The sequence below is a fragment of the Psammomys obesus genome, unplaced genomic scaffold (genome assembly GCF_907164565.1).
Source record: "Psammomys obesus unplaced genomic scaffold, mPsaObe1.curated_primary_1811, whole genome shotgun sequence".
Taxonomy (NCBI): domain Eukaryota; kingdom Metazoa; phylum Chordata; class Mammalia; order Rodentia; family Muridae; genus Psammomys; species Psammomys obesus.
In genome coordinates, this window is record NW_026586173.1 from 7,594,287 (window position 1) to 7,614,337 (window position 20,051).

Genomic DNA, 20,051 nt, shown 5'->3' on the forward strand with positions numbered 1-20,051 from the left:
TTGCCTGCACTGTGGGGTTCTCAGTGCCCTGCCACAAACCAAAGGCTCCCAAACCCGTGGTTCACAAAAGCTGTCTTTGGAATGGGTCACTGCAATGCTGCCTGTCCAACAGTCAGTTCCTACTTTTTGGTATTGTTGTTGGTTTTCCTTTCTCGGGAGTTATCTACCTTACCCACATGGTGATTTGAAAATCTTTATTTTATTTATTTACTTTTTTGCCATCCCTTTTCTTCCTACCTTATCTTTCATTCATTTTTGTTCTTTCTCCACCTCTCAAGGGAATCGAAGATAATTCTACCCTCAGGGTATTAAGTTCACTTACTTTTCTTCCATTTTAAGAGTACACGAGGGAACAAGAAGACATGGTAAGCAACTTCCACGAAAAGTGAATAATGATGTGGACCATTGCAGTTAGAATAAATGGAGGACTTTGCTTGACTGCAGTTGACTGCTGAATGGAATATTCTAGGTCATTGTTTTGCAGTCCTTGATGCACAGAGCAGCAGGAACACTGGGAAAATGTTTGGGGATATCCTTTGTGCAAGAATGAGGGGTTTTGTGGTTAGAAAAAGAAAGACCTGCTAGCAAAAAAGTCCTTCAAAGTTCAAATGTAGAGAACGGAAACAAAAGAATGGAAACTGAGCAGCGGGCAGACAGGAGAGTGGGCTGTGTGATTATACCCTGTGGTCCTGTTTGTCTGGAAGACAAGTAGGAAAGGGCCAATCCTCAAGGTTTTCATGTGGCTCAATGTTAAAAGAAAAGCTATTTGGAGGTAGGCAGTGAATGACATTGAAAGACTAAAATTGGTGTCCTGAGAACAAAGGACATGGGAACGTCTAAAGAACAAAACTGAGGTCTAGCCGACAGAGGGCTTATGTAATCAAGGAAATATAAAATATGGTACAACATATGAGAATTTTGTGATGAATCACTTGACAGCAATGCTTGGCCCAAGCTGCCCTGAATGAGAGCCAATGGAACCCGGCATTCAGAAGATGTCCAGAAACCAATGGATCTTTCAAGACTAAAGAATGATGCTACAAAGAGGATTGGGCCATTCACATTTGGTGTGGCTTTGATCATGCTTGTGTCCTAGGAATTACCAAGACTCCTTTATACACATCAGCCCACCTCCTTATTATCCAAGAGGAAAGTAATTTTATGATTCTGTTGTCATAGATAAACTAGGCACTGAGAAATCAAGCAATTTTTCCAAAGTTACATAGCTACAGCATGATCAAATCTCATTTATTCTCTCTCGGGGTCTAATTTCTTAGCACACACAACACACATACACACAAACTAAAGCTGTTGAGTAGGCAATCCTAATCTGATTCTTTTTTTTCTCCTTTTTTTAAGTATCACACGGAAATAAATGCAAGCACAGATGAAAAGAACAAACAAAGGGACAATTTGCTTCTGGTCTCTGCCAGTGGTCAGCCCCCAAATGAAACTGTTTTTCACTTTGTGTGGAGATTCTGGTGCTGACCTTTTAAACTTTGTTACTAAACTCTCCTATATGCATGATCAAATACACATCCTTCAGGTTTTCACAATGCTGGGGATATAGAAATAGTGATAAAAATTCAATTTTCCCAACAAATATGCAGGCAAGATGTTTCTGTGGAGATTCTGGGTGGGCTGGAGGCACAGTGTGACCCAAAGGATGGAGAGCTGACTCTTCTCCGGTGGAGTCTGAAGACGGTTCTTGAGAAACGTAAAGTTAAAATTCACTTTAAAGAAAAGATCTGACACTAATCTTGGGGCTATGTTAGAATAGAGAGATATCCAATTTGAAGGGAAGGAGGCTGCATCTTCAAATATTTTCAAATATCTAATTTGATATTTGAAAAACAACAACTATTCAAATAATAATATTGTTACCCCCAAATGAAAAGAAGGTAATACTATTTGGCTGTCAGCATATGGAGATTAATGAACACTGGAATAATATTCTGTTTCCAAAGATTCAAGGACTAAGAAGAAACACTGTAGAGAACAGATTTCTCTCCAAAGCACCACAAAGAATACACACCATGAACCCTTCCATCTAGTCTTAAGACCACGTGACAGCTAACAATATAGTATAGTTAGCTGTGTGTGTGTGTGTGTGTGTATGTAGAGAGGTGCCAGGTACATAGTTTTTCCTTTAGACTCGGTGTACATAGCCTGTTTTGACAGAAATCCAGTTTTATTCTGGTTCAGAGAAAGAGCAGAAACCAAGAGGATAGGGGGTGTTAACTTCATTAGTTCCATTAAAATAAAAACACAGAACAACCAACTCAATCTGAGCTTTAGTTGAATGCATGGGGCACAGTAAAAAGACTCACTCTTTCTCTGAAATGAGGAAATGAAAAAAAAATGCAGGTTTCCTGGGTGCTTTGCATTTTGCTTAGTAGCTTGAGAAAGAGAAACCACAATCTTATCAGACTGGAACTGGGCAGGGCATTCTGGGTACCTAAATCTGGTAGGAGTCAGACTCTGGTGAAGGCTGGGTGGCCTGTCCTAGAAAGAGTGATGAATAGCCAGGCTCTGTGAGGAGGGTTGTTGAGGAGAAATGTGAACTCTACATCCAGGGTAAAGATTCTGGTCTCACCTGGGAGCAGCTGAGTAAATGCGATCACTGAGATTGGCATCTTTCTATTGTGTCTTCATTTACAGTCATCTGCTCACTGTAAGGACTAGGTTGCAGGCAGACAGCACTAAGAGCTTGCTCCTTATAATCTAATGATTATAAACCCAGCTGATCAAATAATTACAAATGTGGAGAATGCAATTACTCACAAGTGAAGGCAGACCAGCAATAGTTGAAGACATGAAGACTGTAGGGCTGATTAATCAATTAATTAAAAAATGAGAATTGAGTGCCTACAATAGCACCAAGGCCATCAAAGTTGGTAAAGCCAGGTTCTCTTAGAACCTACATAGCAGTTGTGGAGAGTTACAATTCTCAAGCAAACAAACAATGTCCCTCCAGAGAGCAATATATTCTATGGAGGAAGTAAAATGTGAGGGAAAAGACAGAGGCTAGTACTGATTCAAATTGTTCAGCCAGACTCAGTGAGAGGAAGCTTTCAGACTAGGGACAGTGCATTCCTGATGCATAGATCTGGAGGCTGGATGGTCTAGACAAAGCAAGACAACCAGCTTTAGATGAAGTGCCTGTGGAATGTTCTGGTAAATGGAGAAGGGTGTGGATAGCTGGAGGTAAGGAAGAAGACAAAAGATGCTCCTGATACAAGAGGACATTGGAGGTGACTATGAATGGTATGACTTCATTCAAAATGAGACTGAAGGCTCCTGATAGTTAGGTTTCAGCATGGAGAATGACATGCTGGCATGTTATATTGGAAGGATCTTTGAAAAGCTGCTGAATAAAAACTGGAGAAGCAGAAGCAGAACAAAGTTACTTACACTTCAGGTCATAGTTGAAGTTGAATTCAGATTGTGGCTGCCTCCCCTTCCAATCCCACCTTCCCTCCCCCTTCTCCACGCATGCCCCTCCCCAAGTCCACTGATAAGGGAGGTCTTTCTCTCCTTCCTTCTGATCTTAGTCTATCAGATCTCATCAGGAGTGGCTGCATTGTCATCTCTGTGGCCTGGTAAGGCTGCTCCCCAAGTACCATGTATGGAGACAGCCCCTGCACAGATGTAGCCCATGACAGTTCAGTGTCCAAATGGGTTCCATAGTAGTGGGAACAGGGACTGCCTCTGACATGAACTGATTGGTAACGGATTTTATTATTGTTTGTTTCTAGTTCTGGGATCAGCTTTGAAGCCTTACACTCAGACAGAGAAGTACTTTACAACAGTACTATACCCTTAGACACTCAAAGCTTCAAATTTGAGATGTTATCAGATATCTAATTCTTTTTTGTTCAGATATCTAATTCTTGTAACAGCCAAATTGTGAGTCAAATGGACACATGTAATGTAACATGCAACGCCTCATATTCAGATACATAACACATTTACATCCACAGTGTATACACATACACGGTGTATGTACATATGAGTATATGAAGTGAGATTTAAAGATCACCCAGGAGACAGCAGAGATAGAAGTGGGGAGTCTGAGACATGGATCTGAAAGGAGCTGGTGAAATCTGTCTTACATATATATGTCTTGGTTACAGGGTCAGAGGTAGTCTCAGTGCCAAGAAGAGAAGTAGATATGGATCCACAGAGTTCAAACAGAAGTGACTGGCTAAGGCATACATGCAGTTAGACTGGCCTGCATTAAATGCGGGTAGAGGTGCTTGGTGAACAATAGAAAACAGACATTGGGATCTTTAAGTTAATCAGCTTGAGTGATGAGCTTATAAATCAAGAAAGGCCAGTTGGAACTTTATGGATGGAGGCTAGACCATCTAGTAACTGAGATGGACTGTGTAATCCAGGATTAAATATCTAAGGAATGAAACAGCACACATGTGCTCTCCATAGGCTGGTTGTAGGTGGTGAGGTCGTGAAGTAGGTATGTAAGAAGCCAAGGCTTCCTAAGAGTAGAAATAATGGACAGCTGGAACAAACACAGTCTAAAGGGAGCTTAAGTGCTGGGAAGAATTAGTATGGGCACTCGGTTGCTAAAACAAGAAAATCCAATTTGGTAGTCAGACTGGAGAGCACAGTGAGAAATGGCTATGGGATACAAAAATTATCCTTCTAAAACTCATGCTTCATTTAAAGCTAGTTCCAGTTATCAATCCGGAGTGTAAAAGGAGCTCCCTAGCACCAGGTATGAGTGCCTCAAACCTGTCCTATAGCCATATGGACTGTGGGCCTCAAGCTCTGGCTTAGATGATGGAGAACTTAGCAGAAGTGATGCCGTGCACAGATAAAGGCCAAGATGGTGATGAGGTTTTCAGGGAGCAGGACAGCCGTATAGCTCATTGTTTCACTTATGTGTTGGTCATCCAGACGCCCATTTTCCACCTGCCTGCTTTTCATGTTCTGTTGCTATGAGAGCAATTGAGGAAGGTATTTCCAGATGGGCCATTATCTCTGCCTTCCGTTATCCTGTCAGATTGGCTTCTCGATGCTCTGCTAGCCCTCTTTTTCAAAAGGCTCTTATCTTGCCACTCCTAATACCTATTATTTACCTGGATCTGCTCCCTAGTCTTAAAAGTCCAATCAGTGACCCCTGAAGGGCAAGAGTAGGCTCCACTGGTCTCTGCTCCACTGGCAGTCTCCCATAACCCGTGATGCCAGAACAGCCTGTCACTTTCAGTATTTTTACTTTTTCAAATCTCATGTTTCACTTTCCCCCTAGATGCCAGGAGAATAAGGAAAATGCTGCAGCAGAGAGGAAAGATCAATATCCCACAGGAAGCCCCAAACCTGACTGTTTGCTCTTGTGTCTGATGCTTGATTGTCTAGGGAGGATTTCACAGCCAAAGATCTAAGACTGCTTGTCTTTCCCAAAGTTATATGGAAGAATTCTTCTGAATATCTGGTCTCCCAGGAAAAGAGGCCAAAACACCCAAAGTTATCCTTAGAACCAAAATCCTCAAAATATGTCAAAGAAATAGCAAAGGACAAGAGACTACAAGAATCGTTGCTCTTTTCTCAGTATGTTAGAGCAACCCCACGGAGAGAAGAGATGAATGTGTGATGCCGAGGAGGTGGCCAGGGGCTAGATACGAGTGACTGCAATGCACCTGGCTTAAATCTGCCTCCTGGAAAATTCATGGAAATTGAGTTAATGTTGGTCTCCTTCTGAAAAATTAGTCATGGTGGTCTCTGACTTGAATGCCTAGCAGAAGTCCCTTGTACAGGAGTAGCACATAATGCCAACACTTTGATATCCCTTGGAAGAGTCCCCCTTCTTTAATTTGAAGTACTCTTCAAATTATTTTAAAAATTCCTCTCCACTGGAATTGGCTTTGAAGAAACACTAATTTATTCAGCAAGTGTGGTGCCAGTGCCCGATTCCTCCAACTAGGGAAGGGGCTAGTGATCTGAGCACAATGAATATGAGTGACTGAATCATGGAAAGGGTGGATCAATACTCAAGAATAAAGGCTTATTTATACTGCAATATAAGTGCTATGGTGTGAAGAAGGCAAGATGTAATGGCATGCTCAGAAGAAAAGCATGGAGGGATAAAAATTGGTTGCTAGAAGAGAGACCTGAAGGGATGAACAATGGGGATAAGAAAAGGTGGAGTGCTTCAAGCAGAAAACTAGATGGCACAGGATCTAAGCGGACAGAGCTTGACGTTGTGGAGGGAATAACGGAAGCATGGATGACTGGGAGACATTCCTGGGCTACTTAAGTACTCGGTGGTAGGTACCCATTACAATTGTGAAGAAAGTAGGAAGAACAGACTTGAGTGAGGGGACAATCTGTCCAATATTTTCAGCTCTGATTTGGAAGTTTCTGTATCTGATGAGCTTAAAAACACAGACAGATATGGCTGGGTAAAAATAAGTCAATACATTTACCAAAACTTAGGAGATGCCATCAACTGTGCTAAACATTCTCAATACATTTTCCATTTAACTTTAATAATCATTTAGTGATAAGAGAAATTAATTATAGCCTAAGATATTGGCCTGAAAAATACTAATAAAATTTGTTTTTTTCCAGAAAAGTTCTATGTGTTGATAACTAAACAGCATTCATACAATTTTGAACTGATATATTTATGAACTTTGCTTTCATTGCACAATGATTTCAAGTAATATTAGCTATATTGAGACAACAAAATCCATGTTTAAAAATCACTTAAACTGGGCATGAGGTCCTGAGTCCAATCCTCATAATCCATGTCAGAAAGCCAAAGAGACACATACTGTAATCCTCGAGTTTGGGGCAGGTTGCTGGGCTTCTGTTGCCAGCCAGTCTAGCCTACCTAACAAGCTCCAAGGCAATGAGAGATCCTGTCTCAAAAATCAAGATGGACACCACTGAAGAATGACATCTGACTTTGACCCCCAATCTCCACAAGAACAGGTGCCCACATACACACAAGTATAGCACACAAACCTACCTATAGCTAACACATTTTAAAATAATCATATGATATTTCAAGTTGTTAACTGTTTCCACATATGCCTGAAAGTTAGACTCTACTTTGAATCACTCACCAGAATTGCTACATCTATAAACATGGGGTAAATCCTCTGCAATGTATGTAATGCCTGCCTCCTGCACAGAACATAGAAGCCTTGAAGACTGGGACTCCTGCTATAAAATTACAGACAAGAATAGTAGACCTAGAATGCAACACATAGTAAGAACTTGAAAAAGAAACAACAACAACAATAACAAAAAAAAAAAAAAAAACAAGCAGAGATGGGCATCCATCAGGATTCAGAGATCCAGAATGAGCAGTGAAATGGATCAGCAACGCTTTTCCTGTAAAGAAATCTTTCAGGAGTAAATTAGTTCCACAAGACAGGAAGCTACCAACATTCAAACCATGTCATCTTACAAATCACCGCATGTGCCTCTCATCACAGGAGAGAGAAGTAGCTAAGTGATGGTGGACACTTCCCTGCAAATCACAGGTAACAGTGAGCTTATTTGCTGGCCATCCTGTTAAAGTTTAAGAACTTCGAAGAAGTCGTACTTGAAAAATGGTAGAAATACGCATATATGTGTGTATGTATGTGCGTATATACTGTACATATATGTGTGTACATGTATGTATGTGCATGTCTACACACATGCACACACACATATATACATACATGTATGTATTGTGTGTGTTTTACCATCTCAGCCCTCACAGGAGTAGCACAGAACCTAAAAATGCAGACACTGGGTTTATGAGGCAAACAATGAAGTTGACAGATGAGTCGCCACTCTGAGAGTAGGAATAAAGATTGGACCAGGGGCAGCCAGCGCTGGTGCAGCCCCTCTCTCTTCCATCCATCCTCCAAGGATCCCTAGACAGCCAATGCACTGAGACGCTGACATAAATCAGGGGCAACAACGGATGAGAGTGAAGAAACGGCCGGGCACACGCAGTGCTGCAGCCATCAATCAGGAACTAATTCAATCCTGGGAGATGCCTCGTTTGATTAATTTATGTCAGCATTTTCTGTGTTGCCAGGCCCAGTCCCTTGTGTCTTCCATTCCTTCCCCTTCTTCCCTTTCTCTAGCATAAAGAAGTGTTCCCCCTCCTCCATGGTGACAAGAAAAGGGAAGTGAAACCTCAGAGCACATTCTCCAAGAGTGACTGTCACTGCTATTTCCTGCCAAACTTACAGAAGGGAAAGAGAGGGGACAGGTCTTTGCAGCAAACCCAGGTCCGAGCTCAGAACATCTGCCTTCAGTTTGCTTAGAGTTCCATTCCTTGAGTTGATAGTAACAGAAAGTGAGCAAACTTCTGCTCCCACTGTAGAAGAGCGGATGGTTTTCTTAGTGGCAAACAAAAATACTCTTCAGTATTTAGTAACCATGGTGGAAAAGGTGATCACAGTTTTTTGTTGTTTTTTTTTTTTTTTTCATTTCTAGAACATCATAGTTACTCGATGGTAAAGTAAAGATGGTACCCCATGTAGAAAACATCCGCACATATCTGCGTAAGAACACAGTCATAAAATCTGTGTGGTCTAGAGAAGAAGCAGGGGCTAAACAGTTGAATGTATTTTGTGTTTCTGTGACTTATTTTCTAGAAAAAAATAAGCAAATTTAAAGATATATATGTGTACGTCTACCTACATTTTCATCTTTCTGTACAACTATAATTTAGACCTTTAATATCTATATCCTATTTTTTGTGGCTAGTGTATATTCCTCCCACCATGGGCAGAAATGCTTTAAGCATTGTCTTTGTAATCATGGAAGAACTGTAACTCTATCATGAGCTTTGTAACATTTTTAAAGGGTCATTCAATGTCACAGGCTTCATCTAAGTATATGTAGAATGGCGACTGTGCTGTATTTGAGAAGATCGTGGTCTGTGTGGGTAGACAGAAGGCCACAGCTCGATTCAAATGGAAGAATCTCTGAGCAGAAAGGATGTGGCCAAGAAAGGGCTAATGGTCTAGGCGACCTCTGTAAGGGCTTTCTATTTTAGGGAGCTGGTGGTCAGATCCCCTCCATGCCGACAGTCTGTCTCCTCTATTTCTTATTTATTCTTGTTATTAAGGATGTTTAGACCTTACTTATGTAGGTAAGAGTTTACAAGTATAACAGAAAAGGAATGAAAGAAAAAAGTCCAGACCAAAGATGTTTTCCATTATGGACTGCAATCCGTGACAGGCAACATCTATCAAGAGCAGTGTTTCTCTGTTCACACATTTAATTAGGAAACCTGAAATTGAAAGAAAAGGATGGGAAAGGACCGAGAGCCCTGAAAGAAAATCCTATAATTCACTAACATTTTGTTTTTATTTTTTTTCATCTTAGGACAGTCTGAATTTAAAGTGTCTCTGGGTGATCAGCATATCTGTGACTGACACACTCAGGACAGGTTTGCACAAGATTTGCAGGCACGCTGGAGAATCTAAATTTCACTTTCCTTTGTAGTTAATGCTGAGAAGCATGGTAAATGGCAAGTGAGAATATGTACTTTAGACCTGTATTTTGGAAACTACACCATGAGTTCAAAGAAAAGCAGAATCTTTTTGTTATTAATCACAGTTTATTTACTTTGTATCCCCCATAAGCCCCTCAATCCTCCCCTCCCAGCCTCCCCCTCCCTCCCCCTTCTTCTCGCTTGCCCCTCCCAAGTCTACTGATAGGGGAGTTCCTCCTCTCCTTCCTTTTGATCTTAGTCTGTCAGATCCCATCAGGAATGGCTGCATTGTCATCTTCTGTGGCCTGGTAGGGCTGCTCTCCCCTCAGGGGGAGGTGATCAAAGAGCAGGCCAATTAGATCATGTCAGAGGCAGTCCCTCTTCCCATTACTATGGAACCCACTTGGACACTGAACTGCCATGGGCTACATCTGTGCAGGGGTTCTAGGTTATCTTCATGAATAGTCCTTGGTTGGAGTATGACTCTTTGGGAAGTTCCCTGTGTTCAAATTTTCTTGTTCTGTTGCTCTCCTTGTGGAGTTCCTGTCCTCTCCAGATCTTACTATTTCCCACATCTTACATAAAATTCCATTCACTCTGCCCAACAGTTGACCATCAGGCTCAGCATCTGCTTTGATAGTCTGCAGGGCAGAGGCTTTCAGAGGCCCTCTGTGGCAGGTTCCTAGTTTGTTTCCTGTTTTCTTCTTCTGGCTTTCAGAGGCCCTCTGTAGCAGGTTCCTAGGATGTTTCCTATTTCTTCTTCTTCTGATGTCCCTCCTCTTTGCCTTTCAGGATGGGGATTGAGCGTTTTAGTTAGGGTCTTCTCTCTTGCTTAGTTTCTTTAGATGCACAGATTTTAGTGGGTTTGTCCTATGTTGTATGTCTATATGAGTGAGTACATACCGTGTGTGTCTTTTTGCTTCTGGGACAACTCACTCAGGATGATCCTTTCCAGGTCCCACCATTTACCTGCAAATTTCATGATTTCCTTATTTTTCATTGCTGAGTAACACTCCATTATATAGATGTACCACAATTTCTGCATCCATTCTTCAGTTGAGGGGCATCTGGGTTGTTTCCAGCTTCTGGCTATTACAAATAAAGCTGCTACAAACATGGTTGAACAAATGTCCTTATTGTGTACTCGAGCCTCTTTTGGATATATGCCTAGGAGTGGTATGGTTGGATCTTGAGAAAGCGCTATTCCTAGTCATCTGAGAAAGCGCCAGATTGATTTCCAGAGTGGTTGTACAAGTTTACATTCCCACCAGCAGTGGAGAAGGGTTCCCCTTTCTCCACAACCTCTACAGCATGTGTTGTCACTTGAGTTTTTGATCTTGGCCATTCTGATGGGTATAAGGTGAAATCTCAGGGTTATTTTGATTTGCATTTCCCTAGTGGCTAATGAGGTTGAGCATTTCTTTAAGTGAAAAGCAGAATCTTAAAGTTATTTAAAAAAAAGTATTCAATTAACCTAGAACAATTTAGCTAGGAGCTGAAGGATTATGGGAAAATAGTACCTCTCTCTCAAATCTGATTGTGCATCAGCAATACGTATCCCATGAAATACCTTAATATATATGTGTGTGTGTGTGTGTGTGTGTGTGTGTGTGTATATATGTATATATACACATATAAATATATATCACCCTGGGCTACTGTTGTACAGAATCTTCAGGGGTGCAGTCTCAAAGCCCATGCTTTAGAATGGTTCTCCATGTTACTCTGTGTTCACCTATGTGGGGCAAACACTGAGTTTCATGCATTTATTACTATTCCAAAAATCAAACACAGGCCCTTGGGTGGAAGTTACAGGAGGCCACCACATGTTAGGGTGAGAAAAGAAAGCCTTTTTAATATTTCCAGTGGAGCTGGAACCTGCATAAACCTGGAGGACTATGCTTTAGGAAATAACTAGGCTCCATCAGAAAAGGAGGGCAGGGTAACAGAGACCAGCATGTTTATAGTTGTGACACCATTTCAACACAACACAAATATTCCAAAAATGTATGGAAAGTTAAAAATGACGATCACACCATCTCTAATGCAGTGAAAAATTAATTGTCTACAAGAGTACCACCTCCAGGGCCATGTTCCAATCGCAGTGTGATAGTATTGTAAAAATGATGTTTACTCACTTATTAATATGCAGGAACACACCTGTAAATGGGCTCAAGACAAGCTGCTGTGTGTGTGTGTGTGTGTGTGTGTGTGTGTGTGTGTGTACGTGTGTGTGTATACCTTTGGGGAGCCACTGAGCTAAGCAGGGGTTGGATACAAGCCTAATGGAGATCTATGCTGCAGTAGGAAATAAGGCTGGGTGACCGTGAAGGCCTTTTTTTTTATTTTTTTAAGATTCTGTAATTCAGAGAAGGAAATGAAGATGGCTGTAAATTGTGGCAGAGCCCCAAGGAAATCAGTAATCTTGAATCACTAATGCTAATTTATGATTTTGGGCAGGTTGTTTGAACTTTATTAAGCTTAGTTAAATCCACTGAAATGAGTGGGGAAATAAATAAACAAGTCAAAATCCTGTTTCCCCCTTGACAGAAAGAACTGCATCAGTGCCTGGATTTCCCACGGAGAGCTTCAGAATCTAATTATTGGAGTAGCAGAGAAAATATACACACGATGCCAGATTCTTCCTCCACAATTCCTGTGATTTGATGTCCACAAGAGTAGGGCATCTCGGAAATGACCTTGGAATATCCCCCCACAGGAAGCTCTCCAGTGATGTCCACAAGTCCAGCTGCTCCAGTATAGGAGGGATCTTATAGATCTGGTGCCTCACGCTCATCACTGTGGCTCCAAACTTTGGTTTCAAAGCATTAAATCACATATCCCAAGCCAGCTAACTGCAGACTTGCAATTGTTTACTGAGAAGAAAGGAAAGGATAAGGCTGGTATAAGGGCAGAGGCCATGTGGGCATTTTCAGGATGTCTCTGTTCTTTTGAAAATGCCCTGAAGGAGGAGAAGCTGAGATTTAAGGCAGATGTATGATGCCTTTGTAGATAAGTACATTCTAGCATCTATTTTTGATCAGTCAGGTGGTATTTATCTTCAAGCACAGGTGACAATTGGTGAGCAAATTCATTAGTACTTTAAAGTCAGGAAACCTTAGAAGGGTAGTTCTCAACCTTCCTTTAATACAGTTCTTCATGTTGTGGTGACCCCCCAGAAAAATAATTATTTTATCACTTCATAACTATAACGTTGTTTGTTATGAATCATAATGTAAATATCTGAAATGCAGGATAGCTGATATGTGACCCTCTGAAGAGGTAGCAGCCCATAGGCTGGAGTGGATATAAATGTGATATCAATAAACTAATGTCCTTGAGCATCTTTGGCCTTAGATACACAATGGGAACCACAGCCTGGGACATACAGATAATGTCAGGAATTGCTTTCTTGGAGCACAATCTCTGCTCCTTGTGTCAGGAAGGTCAAAGAGGGAGACATTACTGTGTGTTATGGTTCAGGCAGGAAGAGGGCTGCATGCCCTTCTCTGTGTAGAATATTGGCATGGTTGACAATGACCTTCCTTGCAGTCTGACCTGGCCTCTGGGACTTCTGAAACCAAAACCATTGATCTCTGAACATGTAAATGTATAAGAGGCTTTCTGATGGAGCAAAGTACAGAAAAGAAGCATGTTTTCCTTCTTCTCAAATCCTACGGCTAGGTGTAGTGGCAACCTAGTTCACTGTGAACAAAGAAAGAGAGAAGAAAAATAATGTCCTGGAACAGAAGCAAGAATGTCATAGCAGCTTTTTTTACGCCGAGGCCAGTGCATGCCCTGGGTATGAATCTGGGTGTTCACAGAAACAGGATGGACAGAAGAGGCTAAAGTTTCCAGAACAAGATAAGTTTATAAGTATATCCAACTGAGGTAATTCTTCCATAGAATCCTTAATTAATAACGTGGGGGGAGTTTAATAAGCATAATTGAGTTAATTACTGCTCAAACTCAAAGACAAGAAGACTAATTTAAGCATGCAGAGATGATATAAACACATGTACAGTATGCTGCAGTTTTGAAGAAAAAGGAAATTTGAAATTGTTTTTCCCCACTGTTTCTATGGATGAGGAAACAGTGATTTAATTCCTCCTGACAAGCCCAAGTACATGGTCTCACATGGGTGTCCAGTCTTCCCTCTCCAGTTTTTCCTCTAGGCCATGCGTAATTCACTTGATATCCTGCTTCCTCTCAGCTTCTAGACACTTTTGAGGCTTTACCTGTGAAAATCTAAATAGAACACACACACACACACACACACACACACACACACACACCCTATGCTCGTAAAACTAAACTCAAGGCGTTCCCTCTACCCTCCATCTTCCTCTTTTCCTCCTTCTTTCCTTCCAAAAATGTCTGCTTATAGATCAGGTGTCAACTGCCAAAGCTGCGCACAGATCCCTTTCAGAGCTGCCCCGTGTCCCCCAAGTCCTCAATTTGGCAAAAAGATGATTGGCAAAAAGATGTCATCAGATGTATTACTAATCCATGTGCTCCTATGTATGGTGAGGATTTGCATACATTGGACATATTTCACACTCTTTACTGGCCTTTTCACAAAGCCCCATCTTCAAAAGGCAATAGCTTGGTGCTGATCCCTCAGCAAAGTAATTGGAAGGCTGCCGTGATTCTGCACGCCCCCTTCTTAGCTGGCACAGTGCTGCATCTTATGGGGTTGACTATTCAATGTGATCTGTCTTCATAAGAACTTAACACGGCCTGGAAAAAAAATGGTCTTCATGGTGGAGAATTCTTAGAGTTTCCCATCTTGGAATAGTGTTGCCATCGCTCCTCACATTTCCCCTTTAGGTGTTTATCACCTGGATATTTTCAAAGCAAATGTGACATCATCTCTAACATCACATAATGTTTCTACTATGAGCTGATGGTGCATCCTCGGTGTCTCACTTCGCAGGAATAAAAGGAGGCTTCCTCTGCAGTCTGCAGTGTGCTAACCTTCTGAGAGACAGCTAGTCTCCTGCAGTGGAAATCCATGCTAAAAAGGGTACTAAAAGATAAGTCATTCCATTGATTTCTTATTATTCTTGTGCTAGAAAAATACCTCAACCTTTTTTGAAATGTAAAGAAGAGGCACTGCAGTGTAATTTGTATGTTTATCTAAGCTGAACAGATCTCCCATTCTCCCTTATTAATACCTACCAAAGACTAATGCAGTTGCCAGCTGACTGCCAGACAAACCCTTTGAAAATAACATATAAGGAAAGAAAATAAGAGACAATGCTCCCCCTCCAGAAGGGAGCCAACTGGATGCCCATCTTAGAAGACCACTATATCCTACCTCTGAAAGGGTGTCTCAGTCTCTAGGAAGAATGGTAGGTGCAGGGCAGGCTGATTGAATGACTGGGCCAGTAAGTGCTTGTCTCACAGACATAAGGACTTGAGTTCCATCTCTAAAATACTTGTTTTGTTTTTTTTAAAGGCCCTGTGTATATGTAGACACACTTGTAATCCCAATGCTGGTATTGAAAGGCAGATCCTAGGGCTTGTTGGCCAGACAGCATAGCCTCCTAAGATAGTCATAGACCATGCCTATGTAAGACAACAAGTGGATAGTGCCTAAGGAGTGACCTCTGAGTTGTCCTCTGACCTACACAAATGTACACATGTACACATGAGAGAGAGAGAGAGAGAGAGAGAGAGAGAGAGAGAGAGAGAGAGAGAATATATTGGCTACTAGGGATTTCTTAGAGATTCCAAGCTTGACAACCACTCCTTAGAAGATGAGCATGTTCCATTATGTCAAAGGGAATTCTCTTACAAAGGAAATAGAGTGGCATGCCAAGCTGAGATCCAGGCTAAGTGGATACAAACCTAGCTGGCTAACACAGGTCTATTTGAGAATGGGAAACCAGTTGGTGGGGCTTAAGAAAAAGGTGGTGCTGATAAGGATAATGGTCCCAGATGTCTGCTCTTTCAAAGAAGAAGGCGATTTCTCTTCAACACACCTTTCCCTAGTTCAACACACATCTGTAGTTGTTGTAGTGCATGAACAGCCAAGGTAAGAATGTGAGTGTGCTGTGGTGATTGCTGATAGACAGACTTGGTCAGCACTGCCATGTGAGGTTATATGGGACCATTTGAGATAAAAATGAAATCCATTAATATAGCTTCCTATGGATCTAAACCTTTATTATAAATACCCATAGGAAGGAAATGCTCATGAATCCTAATCTACTGGCAAGGGTAAATAGACCTGAAGGTCTCAAGAACAAAACAAAACAAAAACAAAGTCTAATTTGAAGTAAATCTTTTGGACCAGGCCAAAAGTGAATAAGGGAAAAGCAAGAAAGACATTTCAAACTATGTCCCCACTCTAACTCCATGCTACACTGAACAGGACACTCCACAAAAGAGAATTTAAGACCTGAAAACTTTCCCAAAGAAAAGGCACCTATACCTTGCAAATTTCCTCAAGATGACGGAACTTGCACCTCATCACTGCAAAATATGTTCTTCTAACCACTGTGAGGAATGTTCCATGCCCATGAAAAACTCATTAGAACTTCACGTGTTTATTAGCAAGAGTGTGCTGCAAGAGCCCGTTCGATTTTGTCAAACACGTTTATTATATAGACAGCAGGGTCATTTTATTTTAAGAGATACAAAGAATCATAAGACTTGAGTATTTGCCTTTGAGATACTCACAATGGTTGTGGAGATACTAGGTAAACATTCAAATTACATAGTACAAGCAGTGCATCTAGTGCCAAAAGAGCCTAGAAAAACGCTTGTCCTAAGCAGGAAATGAACCTGTGCAGAGTTCCAAAGAGCTTCAGAATGCTTCCTGCACTGGCATTCTGAGCAAATGCCTTGGTTTTCAATTATGTGCACCTCCTCTCACTCATTGAGATACGATTAACTGGTTCTCATCTGAGACCCACTTATTCATGCAGCTCAATCTCATCATCACGCTTGATTAATTTCAGGGTAGTTATCAAGCTCAGCAGAAATGATCTGATATTGCATATGTAAGGTAAAGAAACAGGGCCTCTGCCGATGACCTGACCCTCAAACAGAAGCCAGAAAGGACAGTTGCTTCATTCTGGTATCAAGTACCGAGAGCCACAATCTTAGATTCAGTTACTCGATGATCTGCTGACACCCAGCACTGATAGTCAGCTTGCTTCGTTCTGAGATGCTGTCAGAATTCAGGAGAGAAGAATGTTCATGAGCTGTGGTGGAAGAAAGGAAGGTATGATGTTTGAGGCCGGGGGAAGAAGACTTGGCATTTCATGAGGTGGGATAAGGCTTCCTGGGTGAGAAGGTCGTTTTTTGTGTTCAGCCTTGAAGGGTGGGCAGGTTGTGAGTGTGAAACATCTGGCTGAAGGAGACTGTTTTCCATGAGGATGAAAAAAGGTGAGCAGCCATCGAGAGGACAAGATTGGGCCTAACAGTAGTACCTGTCTCTTAGACAGGAGAGTGTCTGTCATGCACTTCCATTATGCACACATAAAATCTCCATTGGCAGACCTATAAAAGCCAGGTCCATTAAATTAACTATCTAGGTAAAGACATTAAGGCAGAGAACTCTACTTCAGTTCGGTAGAGCTCTGAAACCAGGTAGGCAGCCATTCACAGAATTGAAACTGGAAAATTTCAGCAAATATGTTTTTAACCACATGTGCTTTGCCCAGAAAAAAAAGGAGAAACTTTTTCTTGGCATGTATATCATCACACTGGCAAATAGAATGGTGTCCCGCAGGATATTCTTTAGCATTATCCTAAATGGCTCCTTCCTCCATATGGCTTCTTTAATTGCCTTTGGAAGTCTAAGGAAGGGATGAGCCCACATTGTCACTGGGTAATTCTGTCTGATAGCCAGCTTGGTCCACCCACCCTGCCATCATAATTTCATCATAAGTCACTGCACAAAATTTTAGAAACTTTTATAAAGTCAATACAGCTTCAAAAAAATTGTTGGGCACAGAGATGCCAAAATGCAAGAAATGCAGCATGTTCGTGATGAATACACTTTACAAAGAATGTCAATCTATCAATCACTAGATTAGCCCTAAAACACCTTAAGAAAGGCAAGAACCGACACCCATAATCAGAGTTCATTCTCCAATTACATTAGGATAATCATTGTCCAGGCCCATTTGTGTTTGTATAAGATTATTTGATTTCGCACACTAAAAGGTCTTTTATTACCAACCATCAACACTGTAATAGCAGTCCTAAATGTGAAGAAAGCCACTTAAATTAATACAGCTTTCTGATTTTATTTCACTCTGTCAGCAGGGCCGCTCTGGGAGCTGCTGTGCACTACAGCCGGTCTCAGGGAAGGAGAGAGCCTTGAACAGCAGAGCCACAGGGACAGCATGGGGAGACTGGGGGTGGAGGAATTAGAACAAGGGTGTTTAGCCAGCAGCCCAGAAGGTGAAACATGCTAAGAAAGCTCAGTGTGATGGAGCAAGATGGAGAACTGACAGGGAGTGGAGAATGAGAACGAAGAACAAAAGCATGCTTTCAGAGTGAGAAGCAATGGTTTAGTCCTGGGTGTGGTGGCACACATTAGAAAATAGAGGCGGGAGGATAGGGGGTTCAAGGCTACCATCAACCTATATAGTCTACACTCGAAATGAAAGTAAGATAAAATAAAACAATTCTTCCTCTCCCCAAACAACAGCTTTCTGTTGTCATGGAATCATTGCTTATGCAGATCTTGTGTAGCTTATCCCTTTCTTTCTTCTATTCCTATTTTTCAGAGCCTGATTTACATAATGTAGCTGACATAGAAACTTAACTATAGGAGACTTGTGAACTTTCTCTCTGTCTCTCTCTCTCTCTGTGTGTGTGTGTGAGCATGAGTACATGTCACAATTTGTATGGAAGTCAGAGGACAATGCTGGGTGCTGCTTCTTTTCACCTTGTTTGACACAAGGTCTCTGCTCACTCATGCCGAGCTGAATGTGCCAGGCTGGCTGCCCCAACAGCTTCTGGGTGTTATCCAGAAGTTCAGGGATTAAAGATGCTTATGCTACTGTGTTGGCTTTTACATAGGTTCTGGTGAGCTGATCCTGAACCCGATTCCTAGAAATCCCATACTTTAAAACAAAAACAAAACAAACAACACACACACACACACAAATAAGGTCTCATTCCTATGTAGCCTCAGCTGGCCTGAAACTGTGTCTGTATACCAGGCTGGCCTCAAATTCTCAAAGGTGCGCCTGTCTGTGACTCTTGAGCTCTGGGATTAAAGGTATGTACCACCACATGCGCTTCTGAGGATCTGAACTTAGATTGTCAATTTTCTTTTGTGGCAAGGGCTTTATCCACTGGGCTTTTTTTTTTCCAGATTATTAACATAGAAAAGTCAAGTTAGTGACTGACTAGATACTTCACCCCTTCAGGGTAGGTTTCTTGGCACAGGAAGCTATGCTATACATTACCAAAGTAGAAATTTAAACTCCAAGCCAGCTACACGCCTTTCAATCTACAGTTATGTCCTTCCTGTAAGATATGCTAGTGCAAAGATGGCACAATGTTTGTTGGAATAACTAGCCAATATCTGATTTGCCTGGAGACCCATCCCATGACATGGCACCCATAGCTGCCACATGACTAGATAGCCCAGGGGCCTAGAGTAAAACCAAACACTACTACTGTACTAAAAGAACATAGTAATAGGATGACTCTTTTTTTTTTGTATTTTATTTTTTTCTTATCAGTTACATTTTATTAACTCTGTATCCCAGCCGTGTCCCGATCCCTCATTCCCTTCCAGTCCCTCCCTCCCTCCCTCATCTCCACCGTGCCCCTTGCCAAGTCCACTGATAGGGGGGACCTCCTCCCCATTCATCTGATCCTGTTTTATCAGGTATCTTCAGGACTGGCTGCAAAGCTCTCCTCTGTGGCCTAACAGGACTGCTCCTCCCTTGGGGGGTGGGGAGGCTCTTAATGACATTCTGCTATACGCATAGCTCAGTGTCTTTGTCAGCCATCATCCAGGAAGCTTCCTCTACAGCAAAGAGACCCAAAGCCAGAAAATGAGAAGAAAGTGAGAGACTTTAGAACAACCAACTCTAAATCCATCACATCTCTCCCCTCAGAGTTCAGGAAACCGCACAGAAGAGGAGGCAAATAAAAGTATAAGGTAATGGAAAGGTAATGGAAACAAGGAAACAAGGCTTTCCAAACACAACAGAACTGAAAAACACATGAACTCAGAGACTGAAGCAACATACTCAGGATGTGCTTGGGTCTGAACCAGATATCGTCCTAAAGCTGAAAGGGTAAGCAGATGTGTGTGCCCCATCCCTAACTAATTAGAGTTAACCCAGAGGTATCCTAATTGATAACCACTTGCAAATGAAAAATTAGTTTTATTAAAGGCAGTCTTCCTGGGAAAACAAAGTATTCTTAATGATAGACTACATGCCCGAAAGCAGATGGCCAACAGAAAATGAACTGAAGGGTAACTTTGAAGATTCCTTGTCTCACAATGACCTGCCAGGGATTTTTCTTTTTCTTTCCTTTTTCCTTCCTCCTTCCTTCCTTCCTTCCTTCCTTCCTTCCTTCCTTCCTTCCTTCC

At 41.7% G+C, this 20,051-nt stretch overlaps 1 protein-coding gene across 1 annotated transcript in view; it reads right to left on the minus strand.

Moving 5' to 3' along the window:
• Opcml (opioid binding protein/cell adhesion molecule like) overlaps positions 1 to 20,051 on the minus strand; it is a 1,136,526-nt gene that overhangs the window by 765,128 nt on the left and 351,347 nt on the right. The window lies entirely within an intron of this gene.